The 22,174-nt window shown below is 37.6% G+C and overlaps 1 long non-coding RNA gene across 1 annotated transcript in view; it reads left to right on the top strand.

Moving 5' to 3' along the window:
- LOC143264463 (uncharacterized) overlaps positions 1-21,221 on the top strand; it is a 65,331-nt gene extending 44,110 nt beyond the window's left edge. The window contains exons 2-3 of the long non-coding RNA XR_013038199.1: positions 18,518-18,725; positions 19,930-21,221. This is a non-coding gene — a long non-coding RNA (uncharacterized LOC143264463). The remainder of the gene's footprint in view (positions 1-18,517; positions 18,726-19,929) is intronic.
- The last annotated feature ends 953 nt before the right edge of the window (positions 21,222-22,174 follow it).

Below are 22,174 nucleotides of genomic sequence, written 5' to 3' on the forward strand. Positions count from 1 at the left end.
TCTCTTGATTCAATTGCGCATCTGAAATTCTCGAAAGAAGTCGGTAAACTATATAATAACATTATGGATAACAAATCCTCATTTATATCGACATTCATGTATTTTAATTTATCCACCGTATCGAAAAATTTATTTATATGGTTTCTTACGTTTTCTCCTTCGGGCAACCTTTGTAGCGTGAGTTGCTTAAGGAGTGTTGCCTTTCTTGCGGGACCTTTCGATGCGTAAACGTTTTCTAATTTTTGCCATACTGACCTTGATGTCTCGCAACCCTTTAATTGTGTTAACTCGCTCGGGCTAACGCACAGAATGATGTCCGCCTTGGCCTTTTTGTCGTTTCTTATCCATTCTTCAATTTTTGTCCGGTTTTGCTCCGTTTCTTCAGGCTTCTTTATATCACCGCTTACGTACTGCCACAGATCATTTTTTATCAGTATCGCTTCAATTTGCATCTTGCAGGTGTCATAATTGTCCTTGTTGAGCGGTTCAATTCTTGTCGTACTATTCATCGTTTCGTTCCTTTTATTTTATTTCAACTTTGGTTGAATTCCACGTATTTTTAATGCACTCAAAAGAATACAAAGAAATTTTTCTTTCTTGTTTAATTAATTAATTCAGCACAACTGGGCCCATAACCTGTTAAATTTTTATTTGATTACAAAATTCTTACACGTTAACGTCCTTTACGGTATTTACAAAGCGACTGACTACGCACACGGTTCAGGACAGATATATACGCGTTTTCTCTCACACACTCATACAAACAGAAAAAGACGTATCGACAATGACTCATCCTTCTAACATGCGGGAATGCTATTAGCATGTATTGCTATATTTTAACAAATTCGATTTAATTCTCAGAGCTAGAAAGTAACGCACGTATTCTTCACTTACTTAGTAGAGCAATATATTTAAATTCGTTTTGTTAATTCAGTTTCATTTTATTAGTTTAAAAGTTAATCCTTGTTAAAGTTTATTAAAGAAGTTCAAAAGTTTAATTTAGTTGTTTAGTTCATTTAATTCATTTCAAAGTTTCAATTAGCTTATTTATTTTTCCTTTTTGTTGTTTGATTAAATCGCGAAATTAAACCAAGCGCCCATAGCGCTTCTTGAGAATTGAACCTCGCCAACAAAGTCCCTAAATTCAACAAGAAGAATCGCAACACTATACACCAATTACTGGCATTACTCGAACTGTCTACTCGCAACACTTCATGTTTATCAGTACATTCGAGAAACGTACATAATCCGACATCTTCAGCTTTATTTGCATTTGATCCGCGATCGTCTTTAAATTTCTTACAATCCGCAGCTTTATGACCGTACTTACGACACCGATGACACTGATATTTGAAATTTTCCTTAACACTTGGAAAGGGGTGGGCTGATCACCCCTTAAAAATTATGTGCACAGTAGTGCCTCCTAAAACTCGAAGGACCACCCAATGGCTAAATTGGGAACAAATGATACCCAAGCTGATCCTCAGATAACAGTTTATTCAGTAGAAATGTGTGGTGTCGAGTGTACGTGTGTAGATGTGTGTATATGGAAGTATTAATTACAATTTGTATGTGATCCCTGAACTAAATAATTACAACTGACTGATCCAGTTGACTGACTGAAAAATGACTAAGTACTGATTCGGTTGTCTAACTGATTTTGACCGACTGATCTGGTCACTGATTTTTGCTGAACTGGTCTAATTGGAAAATCTTCGCTTCCTGGTCACCTTCCCTTCCAGTGCGCCCTTAGCGCGCTTCCCTGTGGAAGGGGAAGACGAAAACCAGAGTGGGCGAAAGTTAGACCCAAGGCGAAACCAAGAGTCCCAGGAAAACTGTCTTTCGTCACTCCTTGAAACCCCTAGTCCCTGCCATAAATTAGGCCGTACCCTAACAACACTCACGTCTTTCTTTTCCGTTGCCTTCTTCTTCTGATTCCATTTCCGAAAACTTTTATTTACAACCATGGCGCCTTGAACGTTGCTTCGTGCGTCGTTTTTACGAGCGTCACTTTCTTCAATAATTTTTTTGGTTTCGTCACTATAATATTCGTCGCTAATTTTAAGAAGTTCTGACCTAGCATCGTAGCACGTAGCACGTCATGTTCCAGAATATTCCATACAAAACTACATTTACAATATACTATTTATTTAAATTAGTAAAATAATACATGTATCTGATCATTAATAACTCAACTTAACATTTACTTAATTAACTTGTATGTTTCTTGGACCTAAGAATTATTTAATAACATAATATTTGCTGGGCCAATGATCATAGCAGTCGACGCCCTTATAAAATCAATCAAGCAATCAATAATGTTTGCAAATAAAAGTATATACAGGGTGTCCCGTAACCAGTGTTACTCCCTGAAAGGGGTGGTAGAGGACGTCATTCTGAACAAAATTTTCCTTTGCAAAAATGGGGTTTGGAGCTTCGCTTTTGAATTATTAAGCAAAAACACGGACCAATCAGAACGCGAGGATTTCGCGCGCTCAGACGCGAAAGTGACAGTTTCGAAAATGACGGTCGATCGTGATCGTGAATGAACGTATCGATACCGCGTCGGTATAACGCCGGTATAACGTCGGTATAACAGGAACCTATTAGGTGAAAGTTACATCAAATAATGAATTAAGAAGTTAAGAATAATATTAAGTTCTTCGTAATTCGTAAATGGAAGATAAACCAATTAGTTGTTGTTTACCTAGACTAAGTATATTGTATTTATTTTATGCCCTCGATAAGAAAAAAAAATAAATTCACGAAAATTAATTTTGTCAACCATTCTAATGAAGAAAACGAATAAATTCACGTTTCTGAGTCTGAGCGCGCGAAATCCTCGTGCTGTGATTGGTCCATGTTTTTCGTTAATAATTTAAAAACGAAGCTTCAAACTTCATTTTTGCAAAGGAAAATCTTGTTCAGAATGACGTCCTCTACCACCCCTTTCAGGGAGTAACACTAGTTAGGTGACACCCTTATACATTATCGACAGTTTAAATAAATTCTGATGGTAACTGATTTCTGTAGTCTCGCGATCGGTAACACAAAAAGAAAATGCAATCGATGATCGAAACTAAAGGTGTAATTGAAGAAATAAAATTAACACTGAAATTAAAAAAGAATTCTTCAAGGATGTTACATATGTGTAAATAATTCATAATCTGTTCTCATTCTTGATTATTTCATTGATTTGATTTAACTTTGACGTAGCGGTTTTCTGTTAGCAATTATACGGTCACGGTGAAAACATGCTTGTTCACAATCACGCTCAGCCATCAGTTTCGGAACTGTTGCGTTCGCGTCCCGGCGCGTGCTACTCTCGCGCTCTGATTGGTTAGTGCTTTTTATTAATAATTCAAAAACTAAGCTTCACTCAACAGGTTGGTAAAAGAAAAACTTGTCCAGCATCATCTCAGCTACCACCTTCATTTATATCAGAAACGTTGCGAAATGAAGATGTAGTCGTTACATTTGCGTATATTACCAGCTATATCTATAATGGTTCGTATTCCTTCTCAGGATTTATTAATTTCCAATACGTCATACCACAATTAACTGGTTATTGGCAGGAACGTTTACTGAGGTATTTTTAATTATGCGCCGCCTCCGAAAAGGTTGAAATGTATTTAATATACTACCTAACGAGTAAATAGGTTTCATTCATATCTGTTACGTAATTGTATGATTGAATGAAATAGAAATTACTTCATTTGGAAATAGAAATTATTTTATACTTTTTAGTGCATTTCGAAGTCGGCGTATTTTTTTTCTTAAAATTATTTTATTTCACGCTTTTTAGTGGAATGGGGAGAATTGTATAGGATACTGTGAGACAGTTCTTCCGGGCTTTTTTTTTTGTCTGCGTAAATGCCATGAACATAATTAAGTAAAAGACAACATGGATATTCGTTTTTCAATTTTTTTTGCAACAATAATCCTTTGCAACTAAACAATGAACAATTTTTGGTAATGGTACCAATGGCGAGTTAGACACTACAAGATGCGAAAGGCTTTGTTCCGATCGGACCACCCACCTAGGAAAAACCGCCGAACATGCATAGAAAAAATAATCCTTGCAACTAAAAAATAAAAAAAATGTTTGTTAGAACGGTAGGGAGACTGTACCAAGCAATGGGAATAATACACCAACGTCAACGTGAACTCATCTTGCTGTATAAGTTGCGTGTCAAAGCGGCAAAGCTTAGTTAGTGTTTTGGTACAGTGCATTGTAATTGCCCTTTCTTGTCTTTCCCGTGCATAGCACGGGGCGTTCCACTAATAATAATAACAATAGTTATTCGCTAATATCACGAAAACTAAAGTTTTCCGTCAATTATGCATAAGGAAAAACTCGTTTAGAATCATGCTACTAATAACGTATTAGAAGGACATAAAAATCGTTCGAAGTTGGCTTCAAAAGTTAACAACAGTTTCTGTAATATCTCGAAAACAAAAGCTTTCCGTCAATTTTGCAAGAGGAAAAAGTTGTCCAGAACCACGCCCCTAACAACATATTAAAAGGACATTAAAATCGTTCGAAGTTGATTTCAAAAGTTAATAACAATTTTTTTCGCTAATATCTCGAAAACTAAACATTTCCGCGAAATTTGTATATGAACAAAATTGTACAGAATCATGTCCGCGATAAGATATTGAAAGCGCACTAAAATCGAGAAAAGTTTATTTTAAAAGTCGCCGGTTTTTATGCAATAACAACACTTTGCAATTAAAAAATGAAAAATTTTTTGATGATGGTACCAATGGGGGGTCAGAACCCACCAGATGCAAAAGGTTTCGTTCCGATCGGTCCACCCAGTTAGGCGTAATCGGCGAACATACATAGAAAAAAAAAAATATATATATATATATATATATATATATACTGATCGAATTAAGTAACCTCTTCCTTTTTCGAAGTCGGTTAAAAAATTGCAGAAATGTAACCAATTTTATTTTGCAGAAGTATAAGGAACGCATGCGTCTTATGTTATTTGCTTGGTCGCTGGGAAGAGAATGAATACCTGCTCCGCGCTCGCGGATCCGACGGAGCGATAACGCGATACCGATTATTGACGAACGCTACCCATAACGTCCGAAAATACTTCGTCCTTCATAGACTCGGAACCTCGCTACTTACGAGCATTGCTATCGAATTTTCTTATAAATTCGAATAATCACTCATTAAAAAGTCAACTCTGCCGGTTTCGCCGGCAGTTTAGCGGCCCCGGGTCGACTTCGTCTTCCCGTGCACGCGTGGACCTTCATAGCGGTAGATGCCTACCCAATTGAGGTCTATAGCGGCCTCGGAAAGATTTTTATCTTTCTGAGCACGCGGGGAGTTTGACGGCCACAGAAAACCCTTTAGTTTTCCGCGCACGCTTGGCTACACCGTTGAGAGTTGACACAATCAGACTTTTCCGATTTTAATGACAACATATGCCCCTTATAGCTAATATTTCCGCGTCTATGATTACAATGTTGCGAATCGGTGCATCAATCGCTTATAAAATAAACATATGAGAACTGAAATCAATACGTTTCTTCGTTTAGCGTTAAAGAAACTTAACATTAACAAACATTGGATATTAAACATCATAAATAAATTTTCCATTACAATACATTAAATAAACTTAAACTAAATCTATACTAAACAAGTAGGAACAGAGCAAGCTTTCAAGTTTCTCTGTCCTCCATAAAACACATGTGAAATGCTTGCATCTGGGGGGTTAAACACGAAAAATAGAGAGGAGATAATCTAAATATGAATTTATTCTATTTAATATTCTCTTAAACTCGATTGTTCGTAAGGCCAGGCCTTTTAGTTTGTAAGAATTTTTTTTATTACAAGAATATTTTTGTGATTTATTATATAAAATTTTGATTTTGGTCTTGTTCGAAGTAAATGGATAGTGGTTTACTTTTATTCTTATAAAAGTGACTGCTATCTATTTGTGGAGATCAATACCAATATTGAAAGCTTATGTAATTGATATGAAAGTAAAGAATATCTCAGTTACCGTAAAATTTCGCGAGTGATATTTGCGAGGTTATGTATCGAAGACAGACGAGGCTACATACCGAAGAGCCCCGGAAAACGTTTGCCAAGGAAGAGGGGAACTATTACTGGCTGTCCATCTTATGACGAAGAGTCATTCTGCCCCTATGCTCGCTACTATTTTTTTATATTCTACATGTGTTTTTTTACGGTACGAAAAGTATCATATTGTACTAAACTAAAATAAAATTTTTCTCCTGCCACAAATTTCTATGTTGATACATTTTTGTATGTGTTGTGTATTTTATTAAATACAAGATTTTTACTAAGTACGTGGTTTTATTCAAATACGGGTCGCTTAATCGATTTACAGAAAACTTTATGTACACGTGGTTGGGGACCATGCCCTGCTCTGAAGTCGCACTTCTTCTGCCCGACGATACTCTTTGTCATCGCGTCCCGAGACCTCCAATCTCGCGCGAAGTAAGAAACAAAACACAAAAAGAAAGGACAATATGGTGACCCGTAACGCGGGCATTTGGAATTTACCATAACACCCCCCTTTCTTAAAAGTAAGTGTTCGGCCGCGAACCGAAGCCTTTGTCGCGATTAATGAATTTACAACAGGGTTCAAGTGGTTCGGCGCGCGGACCGTCGTGAACCGTTCATACCTCGAAATACGGGTCACCGAGGACCCTTTTGTCTCTCAAATCCTGTCCGAACTAGTCTTACTGTAAACACGTGCGTGCCATAAATGAACTAACAGCTGTACCTCTCTTTTTAAACAGTTTTAACGAACAAAAGCATAGAGTTCTTCTTAACCGTTACTTTCGGAAACACGAGGGTACTTAGGCGATTCTTCGTACAAAGAAAGGGTCAGTCGAATGTTGAAGCTTGCACGGTTCGGATCGAGAGTCGAAAAAGTGAATCGTGAGTTCGAAAGTTCCGCGTAACGCAACGTAGCATAACCAATGCAGGGTGGTTCGGGAATCAATCACAACACCATTCGAGTAGGACCCTGCACTCCTCGAATGGGCCACGGTAGAGTGGTTAAATCATACATTACACACTGTTCGGGTGAGTCCTACACCCTCGGACAGGCCACGGTAGGGTGGTTAAATCATACATTGCAACATTATTCGAGTGACTCCTACACCCTCGAATCGATCATCGTGAATAATCTCACGCAACGTGAATTATCACGCAAATCGAACAACATTGAGCGAGACCCTGTTCTCCTTAAATCAAATAACACTGAGCGAGACCCTGTTCTCCTCAAATCAAACAACACTGAGCTCGACCCTGTTCTCCTCAAATCAAACAACACTGAGCGAGACCCTGTTCTCCTCAAATCAATCCACAATCAACTCAACCATACGCATAACGTATACATACTCGTACACATTTTCACCGTAGAATCGTTAACGAATACATATTTTTTGAAAGGGGTTTTTTATGCCGCAAGGTTTTTTCCCCTAATTCGAATCATACGAGCCAATAAATTATCATGATTTTTCAGGCTCAATTATGTCTAAACAACTTTTATTTACCCTCTTCCTCAATCGAATTCATCTATTCCTTGAAACACGAAATTTCTCCATGTTGGAAAGATTTCGACGATACAGTAAGGGTTGTAGCGTAAAAGAAAGAAACGAAAAATACTTATCTCTACTAGGATAACGAAAAGTAATTTTGGTTGAATAAATACTCAGTGCGTTACAAAATCGCCGTATCTTATAGGAGGCGCTCTGATTCTTTCCGATCTACGGTTCGGTCGTTCCGCGACAGGTGGTTCTTCTATTCTATCGTTCGTTAACCCTTTCACTGCGGCGCGATTTTGGAGTAATCCATCAACAGGAACGACGCGTTAGACGCATATCGCGTCGGTCGCTGCGCCGTGCAGACCAGTGACCATAACAGTATCCGGAAATTTGATACTATTCGTAGGACTTAAAAAACAATCATTACAAATTGTTGAAAACAACAAAAATAAATACAGAAATATGTCGGTAATTTGCCAATAAGTCGATAATCAAGTATGTATATTTATCTACTATCTATATGATACCGCTCGTTTCAATTAGATCCTCAAATGTTAAAATAAAATAATATCTACACTGCTCAAAAGAAATATGGCATAGAAAAATTTTAGGCAAAAATTGGGCAAATTTGACTGATGATAACTCCGTGAAAAATTATCGCAAAGTTATGCTCTTTTCTTTAAACTAAAGCTTGAGATCTCTACTTTAAGATCTTATAATTTGATTTTAGATTTGATGCATCCATACCACAATAACACCGTAAATGTGAGGTCATGTTTGCAATATTGAAAATTACAAAGTTTGACGAAATGCATGGACTTGCCACATTTTTTTTTGGTGATACTGTTTAGAGCAGCATAAAGTCCAAACCTTCATCTTTAGTTTTCAGTACGTGAAAAACCGCTACCTTTTTTTCCGCAAAGATACAGAAGTTTAGAGAATGATTTTACACGGAGTTATCATCAGTCAAATTTGCCCCATTTTTGTAAAAAATTTGTCTATGCCATACTTCTTTTGAGCAGTGTATATAATTATTCTTTACTGTTCTCTCTGCAATTACGATATCGTATACGTATACAGGGTGTCCCGCAATTAGTGTAGGACCCGAAAAGGGGTGGTAGGTGGAGCGATTCTGAACAACTTTTTCCTTTGCCAAAATATTGGTTGAGACTCCATTTTCGAGTTATTAGCAAAAAACACTGACCAATGAGAGCGTGCATAGACCGGGCGCGCGAAAGCGTGAGCGACAGCTTCGAATATGACGGCCGATCGTCGTCGTGAACAAACGTATCGATACTGTCGGTATAACGTCGGTATAACGTCGGTATAACGTCGGTATATCGTCGGTATAACAGGAAGCTATTAGGTGAAAGTTAAATTGAATAATGAATTAAGAAGTTAAGAATAATATTAAGTTCTTCGTAATTCGTGAATGAGAGATAAACCAATTAGTTGTTGTTTACCCAGACCAAGTATATTGTATTTATTTTACGCCTTCGAAAAGGAAAAAGAATAAATTCAAGAAAATTAATTTTTCGACTCTTCGAATGAAGCAAACGAATAAATTCACGTTTCAAAACGAATGAGTACCTTCCCTACGAAATGGGATAAAATTGGAATAAAATATCTAATGCAGTACCTCATTGAAGTGAAATAAATCAATTGCTGCGTACGTATAATTTTAAAAATATGGAAACAACTTAAATAAAACTTACCCATTGATTCATGAAAAAACTAGCTTCGATAAAAAATATTTATGTCACCGGGTAGATCCACCGATCAGAGCATCAACAGCTGATATCCTGGCAGGGTCAATGAACTCTCAATTTATTTCACTGTCTCTTTCTAATAATTGCACAACATAAGCACGACCGGTAAACGGCACGAATGAAAACGCGTAAACGATTATTCACAGATATGTATGTTTGACGATACGCTATATTCCCATTATAAAGTATCCGAATTGAGAAATCGAAGTTATATTACATATTTTATTAGAAGACATTGTTACACTGGCCACGGATCGCGGTTTCATTCTCGATCGTGAGGCATATGTCGCGAATGTTGCCATGCAACGATGATCTGTTGAACGACTGCGGCGTCGATCGACAGTCATCGTTTATTGTCGAAAGATACGTGTTGAAATAAAATGTATCGTTGTTTTTAATAAAAAATTCTGTTTTCTTGCTTTCAAGATAATATAGTTTAAATTATTTCTGAATATTCGTTTATGTGTTTTCATTCGTCGTATTTATGTGTTGAACTCACAGTGAAAATTAGTGAAAATTAGTGAAAAATGACAGAAAAAAGTGATAATGAAAACTAATAATGAGCGATAACAGTGATAGGTGACAGTGAAGTTTCTTGAGAGTTTTTTCAGAGTTTCTATTATTTATGAGAACAGTAAGGATCGGTGGATCGACCCAGTGACAGAGATGCATTTTCATCGTGATTATTTGCGGTTCAATGGGTGAGTTACATTTAAATTTATTAATTATTCAATTCAAATTTTTATTTGTTGAATAGAAAAGTTATTTAATTTTTTAAAAATGAGAATTTGTTCTTTTTCATCATCACAATATCGAACGAAAATAATTTTCCATATTTTATCCATTATTTCTTTGCCATAACAAATAAACGTATCGAATAAATTTGATTTACTTTGATTACGTGAGTAGAGACTAATTTTGTTATTTCTTATTCATGAATGAATGATAATTCAACAATAATCCAAATTTTTTTATTCATTATTCAACGTAACTCTCATCTAACAGCTTTTTATTATACCGACGTTATTCCGACGTTATACCGACGTTATACCGACAGTATCAATACATTTGTTCACGACGACGATCGGCCGTCATATTCGAAGCTTTTGCTCACGCTTTCGCGCACCCGGTCTATGCGCGCTCTCATTGGTCAGTGTTTTTTGCTAATAACTCGAAAATGGAGCCTCAACCAATATTTTGGCAAAGGAAAAAGTTGTTCAGAATCGCCCCACCTACCACCCCTTTTCGGGTCCTACACTAATTGCGGGACACCCTGTATTAAAAGATCTTGTGTTTCGTTTAAAGTTCCTTCCCTGTTGTTTCTCGTTTTAAAATAAATTCATTTCGTGTTCAAATTGTGTTAATTGTGTTGTCTTATATTTAATAGTTTTCAATATTATATTATAAAGCTGTACTCCCATTTCCATCACAAATGAATTAAATATATCTATTATTGATTTATTTTAAGTAGCCTTTTATAAAAATGTAGCAAAGCTACATCACATTCTTTGCATTCATACCTAGTTTCTCGACGAATTTTGTGTTTACTGCATACTGCACATTTTCGAGCAGAATCTTTTTCTTTAAAAGACGGATTAAAATATGTGCTAGGAAAATGCCTTTCAATAAGACGTAATGGGCGTATATTTAGGTCTCTTGTATATATCGATGAACATCTAGGGACGTATATTTACGTCTTTCGTATACATCGATAGATTTAGCAGGACGTATATATACGTCTTTCGTGTATATCGATAGACTTCTCAGGACGTATATATACGTCTTTCGTGAATATCGATAGACTTGTCAGGACGTATATTTACGTCTTTCGTAGTGAAAGGGTAATGGATTCACTGCTTGTTAGGGTTCCTTATCGATGGAATAATCTATATATCTTTCTACATTTTTGTCTTCAATACATGATCGTGACGGAGTGTATTTTCCAATCAGTCTCATTTGGTTTATGTGTCGTTTCCAAGTTCGTCCATCATCTAATTTAACTATGTAGTGCAATCGTCCTATGCGCTTTAGAATTCTACCGAACAGCCATTTATCTCCGTGCTGATAGTTTCTGCAGCTCACTCTCTCCCCTTCTTTGAAATTTCGCAAACTTTTACAATGGTACCCCTGTATCGTTTCATTGTTTTTAGGACGCATTAAATCTAATATACATCTAACTTTCCTATTAAACATCAATTCCGCAGGAGATATACCTGTCATTAGTATACGTTGCAAAGATGCATGTAAATTTGACTTTTGCATATTAATAGTATGTAAAGATTTTTTTAGGGTTTGTACGAAACGCTCTGCTAAACCATTTATAGCCGGATTATAAGGTGCTGTTAATTTGTGAGTAATCCCGTTCTTTTGTAAGAAATTTTGAAATTCGCTAGATACAAAAGTACGTCCGTTGTCTGACACTATTTGTATTGGCAAACCAAACCTTTTTTGGTTTGTAGTTTCACTACAATTGGACATTTTTGAATTGTAGTTTCCGCTGTAATATTATTTACAATAAAAACCTCAGGCCATTTTGTGTACGCGTCAACTATTATTAGAAAATTGTATCCTTTGAATGGTCCTGCGAAATCGATGTGTATACGTTCAAAAGGGAAAGTAGCGGGTTCCCATGTATGTTTAATTTTTGGTGGATTATTCCTATTCGCGTTGCATTCTGCACAGTTTTCTGTGATGGCTTTAATATCATTATCTATGCCGTTCCACCAAACGTAACCACGTGCCAACATCTTCATCTTAACACTTTATTGATCGGTCGTTTTTGAGACTGCCAGTCACTAAGTACCGGCTGAGTCGCGCGCGCACTTACTCCCAGTACCGGCTAAATTTTCGCTATTCATTGTGTTGTGCTTATTCCTTTTGTTTCAAAGGAATGTAATTTTATTGATATTTATACTTTATTTTGCATTTATTTTATATAATAAAGGTCTGTATAAACTAACATTCATAAAATAAATTCAAGGTAACAGTAATTTAATTTTTCGACAAGCTTTGGCAATCGAAAAGCCGATAAATAGGCTAGCGGTCGATAAGCGTTGGAAATCAAAAAGCCGATTAATAGGCTAGCGGTAGATAAAGTGTTAACAATTCCGAAGTGTTGGGTGTGCAGTTCTTTTAACCCTTTCCTTACGGCAGTCCGCGTCGCGAAGTGTGCACTTTGCTCGTCAGTAGTCTTCGATATTCGGACTAACGTTTTTCAACGCCACTTTGTGATTGTCTTGTATGTACACTTTTTTAAGAGCTACATAACAACTGTTTCATCGTATTATAGGAAAAACATGAAAATAAGTATATTGTATGAATATTCAGTCATTTACATATAACACCCGTACACACAGGTCGTCGCGCGGCCGTCGCCTATAGTCGGCACCCGTACACACAGGTCGTCGCGCGGCCGCCGCCTGTAGGCGGCGGCCGTAATGAAGGAGTTAATAATCTAGCTTGTAATATTTTTGGTATGACTACTCGATGTCCGCGCAGAAGGACTCCTTGTTGAACGCTGTATTCTACTTCTCTATTTGAGGATCTCTCATTTTTACACATACGCTTCCCAGTTTCTATCGAATGTAATATTTTCTTTAAGTGTTTGTCTTGTTTGGTCGCTCTTACCAATTCTTCGAAAGTAATTGGTAATGACTGTATTGTATCTACCTGGTGTACGTCAACTACGTCGCATGTAGTCTCATCGCGGTTTGCAATTGGTAATCTGGACAGGTAGTCAGCATTACTATGTAATTTAGTATTTTTGTATTTAATTGTATAATTGAAACCTCGTAGAAACAATGCATAGTGTTGCATACGCATTGCGCTGTACATTGGTAAGTTTCTCGAAGGAGCAAGTATATGTACTAGTGGTCTATGGCCGGTGTACAATGTAAACTTATTTCCATAAAGATACTGTTGAAATTTCTTAACACCAAAGATTATGCGATATGCCTCCTCATCGATTTGCGCGTATTTCTTTTGTGTATCATTTAGCGTACTTGAAGCGTATTGTATGGTTCTTTCGCTACCATCTGAGTAAACATGGGATAGTACTGCCCCTACACCATAGGAACTAGCGTCGGTAGCCAGTATTAGAAGGTGTTTGGGGTCGTAATAGGCCAACACCTCATCGCTTTGGAAAACCCGTTTTGCATTTCTGAAAGCTATTTCACATTCCTTTGACCAAATAAATTTGGAATCTTTATGTAATAATTTGTTTAGTGGATATAAAATCGAACTAAGATTCTTAATGAATCTCCCAGTAATTTACGAAACCTATGAATGCTCGTACTTCTGATACATTTCGAGGGGTAGGCATCTGTTCAATAGCCGCGATTTTGTCTTTGTCTTTATGTATTCCGTATTCCATCTTTATCGATAACGTAACCACAATATTTAATTTGATCTGTAAAGAATGTACTCTTCTCTAAATTAACTTTAATGTGATGTTCATGTAATCTTTGAAAAACCATCTCTAGTCTATGTAAATGCTCAGTATCATTTGTATCTGTAATCTTAATATCATCTAGAAAAACAGTGACTCCCGGAATATCTTTCAAAATATTTTCGATTTCTCGTTGCCATATGGCCGGAGCAGAAGCAATTCCGTACATTAGTCTAGTGGGTTTGTATAGCCCTTTGTGCGTGTTCAAGGTAAGTAAAGCTTGATCTTCTTCCCGAACTTCTAATTGTAAATAGGCTTGTCGCAGATCAATTTTAGAAAATGTAGTACCCCCCGCCATAGATGCAAAAAGTTCGTCTATTGTTGGTAGCGGGTGATCATCCACTATTAAGTTTGGATTTTTTGTTACGCTGTAATCTCCACAAATTCTAACTTTACCTTCTTTCTTTAATACTCGCACTATGGGTGTAGCCCATTCCGAGGTGTGAACCTTTAGTAAAATCCCCGCTGCTTCTAAATTTTCTATTTCCTTTTCAACTAACGGTAATAATTTGAAAGGGACCGTACGATGTTTCATGAATGTAGGCTTAGCATTATCTTTGAGTGTTAAATGTGCTTGTCGATCTTTAATATGATCTAGACCTGGCTCAAAAACGTCTTTATACTTCTGTAAAATACACTGGTGGCCAAAATTAACGCACCACTTTCTTTACACCGTCGTCATTTCCACTGTGCAGGAGGTAGGACTTTGAAATTTTGAGGATAGGTGGGCCCATGGGTTGTCTCAATACTCCACGAGTGCCATTGCTACCTGCCACCCCTTCCGGGATCGGCGACCCCTTGAATACTACAGGGTCAAGAAAGTGACAAAAAAGGTTCTAAATTCGACCGAAAAAAAGAAAAAATCCAAAATTTTTGTCAAGGATGAGGCTCTTTATGTTACGGCCTTTCCGAAAATGCCCAGCTCAACCCCCTCCAACACCCCCAACCCCCTCCATAATTTTCTACCCTTTCCAAAAGGGTGGTTATTTCGATTTCGCTGAAACTTTTGCCGGAGCTTCGTCTCGATCCCTGTTACACGTGGTAAAATTTTGGTCGCATTTGCACCAACCCCTTGGACGCTACGCGCTGTCAAAGAACAACCCCTTACTGTTTTTTCATCTTTTCCACAGTTAAAAACCAATTTTGGACCTGCAATTCACGGAAAAACTTGTTTTCGTCACGACAGTATCGTGTTTGTTGATGGTTGGGCCCTAGCGTGAAACCAACCCCCGTTGTGGAGGTTGGTACCCCCAACCCTTTCAATCCGGCCCCGGGGGTGGGTGCGTAAATTGAGTGCATGCTATCGATTGAGGGACCATTGAAGCATTTCTGTACAAATTTTCAAGTCGATTGCTTGAACCGTTTTCGCGGGATAAACAAAAAAGTGGAAATTTTGCGATTTACAACCCCCAAGTTCACCTCACAATCCCTACTGATTGGAGGGGGTTGGCGTGCCGCGGATCGGCTTCTCATGAAGCTTGAACCCTCCTTTTCTCGGTCCCAGAAGATGGAATTGCTCACACGACATGCACAGCCTCCAGCGATGCCGCCAAAATACCCTGTCATCGTCGTGTCGGCCAAAGCGAGCACCGCGGCCTCCAAGCGGCGAGTATGTGAACCAAAAGCGATCCGAACGATATGGACTTTCAGCCACCCAAAAAGACTCCACGAAAAATCACAGATTTTACACGCCAACAATTAACAGACAATTTTTTAAACTCGTTTCTTTCACATTTCCAGCAGTCTTACTGATTTCTTTTTCAAAGCAAAAGCCAAAAGCAAAATTGTAACAAAAAAATTGGCAATTCTCCACGCAGGAAAAAAATGAAATAAAAAATGGCGAGAAAAAATTAAATTTTAATAAAATAAAAACAATACAATGTATAAACAATAAAATTAATGAATAATAAAATTAATAAACGTTTGGCCCCAATGGGGCCTCTTAACGGCACGGCAGCGGTACGGTAGCAGGGCAATTTTGCTTTTGGCTTTTGCTTTGAAAAAGAAATCAGTAAGACTGCTGGAAATGTGAAAGAAACGAGTTTAAAAAATTGTCTGTTAATTGTTGGCGTGTGAAATCTGTGATTTTTCGTGGAGTCTTTTTGGGTGGCTGAAAGTCCATATCGTTCGGATCGCTTTTGGTTCACATACTCGCCGCTTGGAGGCCGCGGTGCTCGCTTTGGCCGACACGACGATGACAGGGTATTTTGGCGGCATCGCTGGAGGCTGTGCATGTCGTGTGAGCAATTCTATCTTCTGGGACCGAGAAAAGGAGGGTTCAAGCTTCATGAGAAGCCGATCCGCGGCACGCCAACCCCCTCCAATCAGTAGGGATTGTGAGGTGAACTTGGGGGTTGTAAATCGCAAAATTTCCACTTTTTTGTTTATCCCGCGAAAACGGTTCAAGCAATCGACTTGAAAATTTGTACAGAAATGCTTCAATGGTCCCTCAATCGATAGCATGCACTCAATTTACGCACCCACCCCCGGGGCCGGATTGAAAGGGTTGGGGGTACCAACCTCCACAACGGGGGTTGGTTTCACGCTAGGGCCCAACCATCAACAAACACGATACTGTCGTGACGAAAACAAGTTTTTCCGTGAATTGCAGGTCCAAAATTGGTTTTTAACTGTGGAAAAGATGAAAAAACAGTAAGGGGTTGTTCTTTGACAGCGCGTAGCGTCCAAGGGGTTGGTGCAAATGCGACCAAAATTTTACCACGTGTAACAGGGATCGAGACGAAGCTCCGGCAAAAGTTTCAGCGAAATCGAAATAACCACCCTTTTGGAAAGGGTAGAAAATTATGGAGGGGGTTGGGGGTGTTGGAGGGGGTTGAGCTGGGCATTTTCGGAAAGGCCGTAACATAAAGAGCCTCATCCTTGACAAAAATTTTGGATTTTTTCTTTTTTTCGGTCGAATTTAGAACCTTTTTTGTCACTTTCTTGACCCTGTAGTATTCAAGGGGTCGCCGATCCCGGAAGGGGTGGCAGGTAGCAATGGCACTCGTGGAGTATTGAGACAACCCATGGGCCCACCTATCCTCAAAATTTCAAAGTCCTACCTCCTACACAGTGGAAATGACGACGGTGTAAAGAAAGTGGTGCGTTAATTTTGGCCACCAGTGTAGATACAATTTTATACAATAGATACAATTAGATACAAATTGTGCTTTCCTGTCGATACCAATGGCATTTACAGTACTATGGTTCAAGGTAAATTTATGCAATTCATTTTCAGTTAATAATTGACGTAGCCATTCAGGCCCTAACAACGGAACTGTATTTACATTTGTAAGATATATATTTAATTTATGTATTGTACCACCGTAATTGACGCACACTGTTATATAGCCTTCTGCTTTAAATGTGATCTTACAATATGTAATTAACTTAAGTGTAGTCGGATGTATGATCGAACTTGGACACAACCTAAGCATGTAGGCTTTACTAGCAAGTGTAACAGCCGCTCCGCTGTCTACTTCGAATTTTAAAAATTTATCGTTTACCTGAAGTGTAGTAAGAAATTTATTTCAGTATTTTGCCTGTTCTAACTGTATTATGCCTACGTCTGATGCGTTGTATAGAATTTCCCCAACGTTGTCTGTTAGTCCTTTATCTTAAAACAGACTGATTGAAGATGACCTCGAATCCCACAAGCAGTGCATCGAACATTTCGATTCAAAATACATTTTGTGGCTAAATGCCCTTTTCCACACCTAAAACATGAAATGCTTTTATTATCGGTAAACTTAGAGTTATTACGATTATTAGAATATGTCGGGGTGGGTGTCGAACGCGGCTGATGTGTATTCTTCGCGTGCTTTGGCTGGCTTGTTGGTTGACGTTTTTGAAATTTCCTGGTATCTGCTATTTGAACTGCCGCTGTTGAGCCCTGTAGTTGATCCGTGTCCTTTGCCGACATTTCCATGCTTGTTGCCAGCTCCACGGCCTGGTCGAAGGTCAATTTTTTTGTCTCAAGTAATCTTGACTGGATCCTTGTACTTACAATGCCAAAAACAAATTGGTTACGTGACGCCATTTTCAAGTAAGTACTGAAATTGCAATTTAAGCTTAATTTTTGCAACGCCGCGACGTATTGCAGTATGCTTTCTCCTTCTTTTTGACGCCGTTGATGGAAACGGAAATTTTCTGCAATTTCAAGTGGTGCCGGAGCGTAGAATTGTCCGAGCAACTGAACCAAGTCTCGGTAATTTCTAATGTATGGGTCGTCGGGCGCACACTTATTGCTTATTACGTCGAAAGCCGATGCCCCAATGTAGTGCAGTAAATATGGGACTTTGTCATCTTCCACCACTTTGAAAAGTTTAAATGTGCCTTCTAATCGCTTGACCCATCGCTCCCAGCTCATGGATGGCTCGAATGGTTCAATATTAAAAATCGCCTGTACACGTGATTCAGCCATCGTGTAATTTGTGCTCGTTGCGATTTATGATCGATAAAATTTCGAACGATGCAAAGAAAAATTATAATGCGTAATGTAAAGCGTAATATAACGCGTAATGTAATTGCGTAATGTAATACGTAATGTAATGCGTAATGTAAAGCGTACCCTTGAGTCAGGTGGCGCAATTTGTAAGTGAGGTTAGCGGTCTTCGAGATCCTTTTCTTGACGTATTTTTTTTCCTCATTAGGATCCCATCCTCGTCGCCAATTCTTCTTATTGTATATTTTATTAAATATAAGATTTTTACTAAATACGTGGTTTTATTCAAATACGGGTCGCTTAATCGGTTTACAGAAAACTTTATGTACACGTGGTTGGAGACCATGCCCTGCTCTGAAGTCGCACTTCTTCTGCCCGACGACACTCTTTTGTCATCGCGTCCCGAGACCTTCAATCTCGCGCGAAGTAAGAAACAAAACACAAAAAGAAAGGTCAATATGGTGGCCTGTAACGCGGGCATTTGGAATTTACCATAACAGTATGTTTCAGATTTTACTTTTTGGTAAGTTACAATATTTAATGCACTAGTTTTATGTTAATTTCGAGCTTGTGGGAGAAAGGTGGGCTCGGGCGCAAGTTTTTCGTCATTGTGTGGCGAAAAGCTTGTGCAAATTGTAAGTGCCTTTTGTTCTAACTTGCACTCATCTTTGCGACAATTTTTTAACTTCTTACATATTAGACTGTAGTAGTAGCTTCACAATTTTATTGTTAATTACAAGAAACTTAAGAGAAAGTTCTTCTAATTTTGTACCCTGTTTGTTTTTCTACAAATTTATAGATTATAAGAGTGTAATTTTAAAACAAAAGGTACACGTTTTTAGAATAAGTTGTGCAGTATGCGTGAGTGTGCGAATGTATTCTGTATTTTGTTCTCACATTCAGAATCATCGCGGGATCAATGAATTTCTAAAACTCTGAATTTTACTTCTAGCTTCGAAGCTTTCAGGTCTTCTCCATATTTTATTTTTTTCTGTATTATTTTATTATTTGATCGGTATTTTAATGCGTGTCCTATCTTCATTCACGTGCGTGAATTTTAGATCGAGCATTGCGTCTTTTGCATCTCCTCGTCACATTAATTTGGTATTGTGTTTTCTAAGTTTTCCAGGATTTTATTTCGGGGTTGAAGTTTTAAACTTATCGTGATTTTATTTCGGATTTCAGGTTTTCAATACTTTAACGTGATTTTTTTCTTTGAGATTTGAAGATTCTGAAATTAATTTACACTTCATTTCGCGCTTCGAAGTTTTTGAATTCTGCCATTTCGATTTTTCAACTTTTTGGTTCGTTGCAATTTTCATTGCAATTTCTATTTGTGTTGATTGAAATAAAGAAAGATTATGTAGCGTGCAGCGTTGATTTTTTCGCCGCTAGAAAGTCGTTGTTTCCGGGCCTGGGAAATGTCCAGGTACCGGAGACAATAAAACTTTCGCCGACCAGATGATGTTCCGTTGTCGTGTGTTTACGGGATTTCTCCTCTTGAGTTTTTCCCCATGCTTGCGGGGGTAGGCTCAAGAGGCAACGAAAAAGGTCATTCGAATTACCGACTTCGACTCGAACAGTCACTTTTCGATCATCGAACACCACGCGCATTTCGATCAATAAAATTCTCGTTATTGTTAATCGGACTACGATTCATTCACCTTTCACCTCAATTAGTACCTAACCCTCCAATTTTCTATGTTAATTATACTTTTCTGTTTCAGGTTCTCATCTTAAGTAACTTCATTGTTTATATTTGTCAATTCATTGCGATTTTTATTTTTGTGTGTGTTGTTGGAAATAAAGAAAGAGTTCGTTCCTTCTTTCTTCGTATCCTATGTTTATTATACCATTTATTTTTAGCGTTTAGTTGTAAGGAATTTACTGCGTTATTTATTCTTCCAGAAATTATAAGATTTAAATTCGAAACTTGTGGTTGGAAAAGCGGGCCAGGGCGTAAGTTTTTTGTCACAATTTGTGTTGAAAAGTTCACGCGAATTATAAGTGCCTTTAGTTCTAATTTTTTACGATTCAGATATTTGCGCTGCTTGTACGAGGTGTGACCCAAAAGTAACGAGACTGGTCCAATAAATCATTGTACCTGTAGAATCAGTTCTCCGTGACATTATCACCTTCAAAGTAGTCCCCTTCAGCATTCACACACTTATGCATTCGGCGCTGCCATTGCTGGTAACAATTCTGGAAATGGGTTCCCTTTAAGCAAAATTTAACTTTAGGAAATAAAAAAAAGTCGCATGGATCCAAATCAGGTAAATAAGGAGGATGCCCCATCACAATATTATTTTTGCTAGTCAGAAACTGCTTGACAGACAGTGCCGTGTGAGCGGGTGCATCGTCCTGGTGTAACAGCCATCCATCGCTCCACAATTGTGGCCTTTTTTCCTAATTTTTTCACTAAATCTTTTTAGTACTTCAATGTAATAGTGTTGGTTAACAGTCTGATCACTGGGAAACCACTCAATCAGTACAATTCCATTAATGTCGAATTTTGATTTTGACATGCGTGCTTTTTTGAGTTTTGGGGATCCTGAAGATTTCCACTGCATCGACTGGCGCTTACTTTGTGGGTCATAGGTAAAAATCCATGTCTCATCACATGTTACAACAGATTTCAACAAATTTTACAAGAAACTTGATGTTTATTCGCTGTTCGGTTTTTACGTTAGACATTTTTCCGGCAGAATGCAGTTGCACGTGTTCACTAAATAACGCAATACTTCCAAATGGTATGACCGATTCAATCGAAATTTGCAACATGGATAGAGGAGGTATGTGGGATGATGCCACAAAAACAATTGCTGCCAATTCCATTGTTTTTTCAAGATACACACCGAGTCTCGTTACTTTTGGGTCACACCTCGTATGTATTAGGCACTCACTTTTTACGCAATAGCTTACTCTTGTTAATTGCTTCAAACCTAAAAGAAAGTTCTTCCAACTGTGTTCATCTCCTTTATTTTTTCTTTCACATAATTTTGCATTATGCTAGTGTCATTTTAGAACAAAAAGTACATGTAGAGTTCTTAGAATAAACATTGTAATTTGCGTCAATATAATGTATTTCATTGATTTTTTAATTACATTTTTATGTTTCATGTTTTGATTTGAAATATGTAATGAAATGATTCATAATTTATCTTAATTGTATTTGTATATTTCAGTTTTTGATTTTAAGTATGTAATTAAATGTATCATATTTGTCTTAATTACATTATTATGTTTCAGATTTAAATTCTAACTAAGTAATATAACAGTACGTATATCTTAATTTCTCATTTTTAATTGTAATTTCTATTTTTTTATGTTTTTCATTTCACTTTCTTATTTTGTTATTTTATATTATTGTACATTGTTATTTTATTTGCTTATTTTTATCGAGTCATCTAATTTTATTTCATTTTTTCTTATTCAAAAACTACTAATTTTGCATCTGTTTTCTTTCTTTGCATATTATTTTTTATTGTTGGAGCATAGATAATCGTCCAGGACATAGGTTTCACTGATGCATTTTAAATTAATTTTAAGTTGCGTACGAAATTCTGTTATATTTTAGTATGGATGAGTGCATGTGTGAAATGTGCATATACGTAACTTGAAGGTATCATCGAGAGAGCATAGAGAAATCATCGAGGGATCATCGTGGGAAGTATGCGTTAGTTTTAAATTAATTTTAAGCTCGGGGGCGGGGGCGAGCAGGTAGGTGGTTCCTTGTAAGTGTCTCTTATTCTATCTTGCACTCGTCTTCACAATTGGTAAACTTTTTGCGCGTTAGATTGTAGTATTCCCAGTTATTTTTTGTTAATTGGTCCGAACCCAAATGGGTCATTGGGGGTCGGATAATGCAGTGAACACGTGGCAGTTGTGAGCTAAAAATGCTGGTGTAGCTGGTGCTGGGACACATCTTTGTGAGGCAGTATTCTCTCTACGGTCAGACTTCTCTACAACGGA

Source organism: Megachile rotundata, chromosome 5, assembly GCF_050947335.1.
Source record: "Megachile rotundata isolate GNS110a chromosome 5, iyMegRotu1, whole genome shotgun sequence".
In the NCBI taxonomy this organism is placed as follows: domain Eukaryota; kingdom Metazoa; phylum Arthropoda; class Insecta; order Hymenoptera; family Megachilidae; genus Megachile; species Megachile rotundata.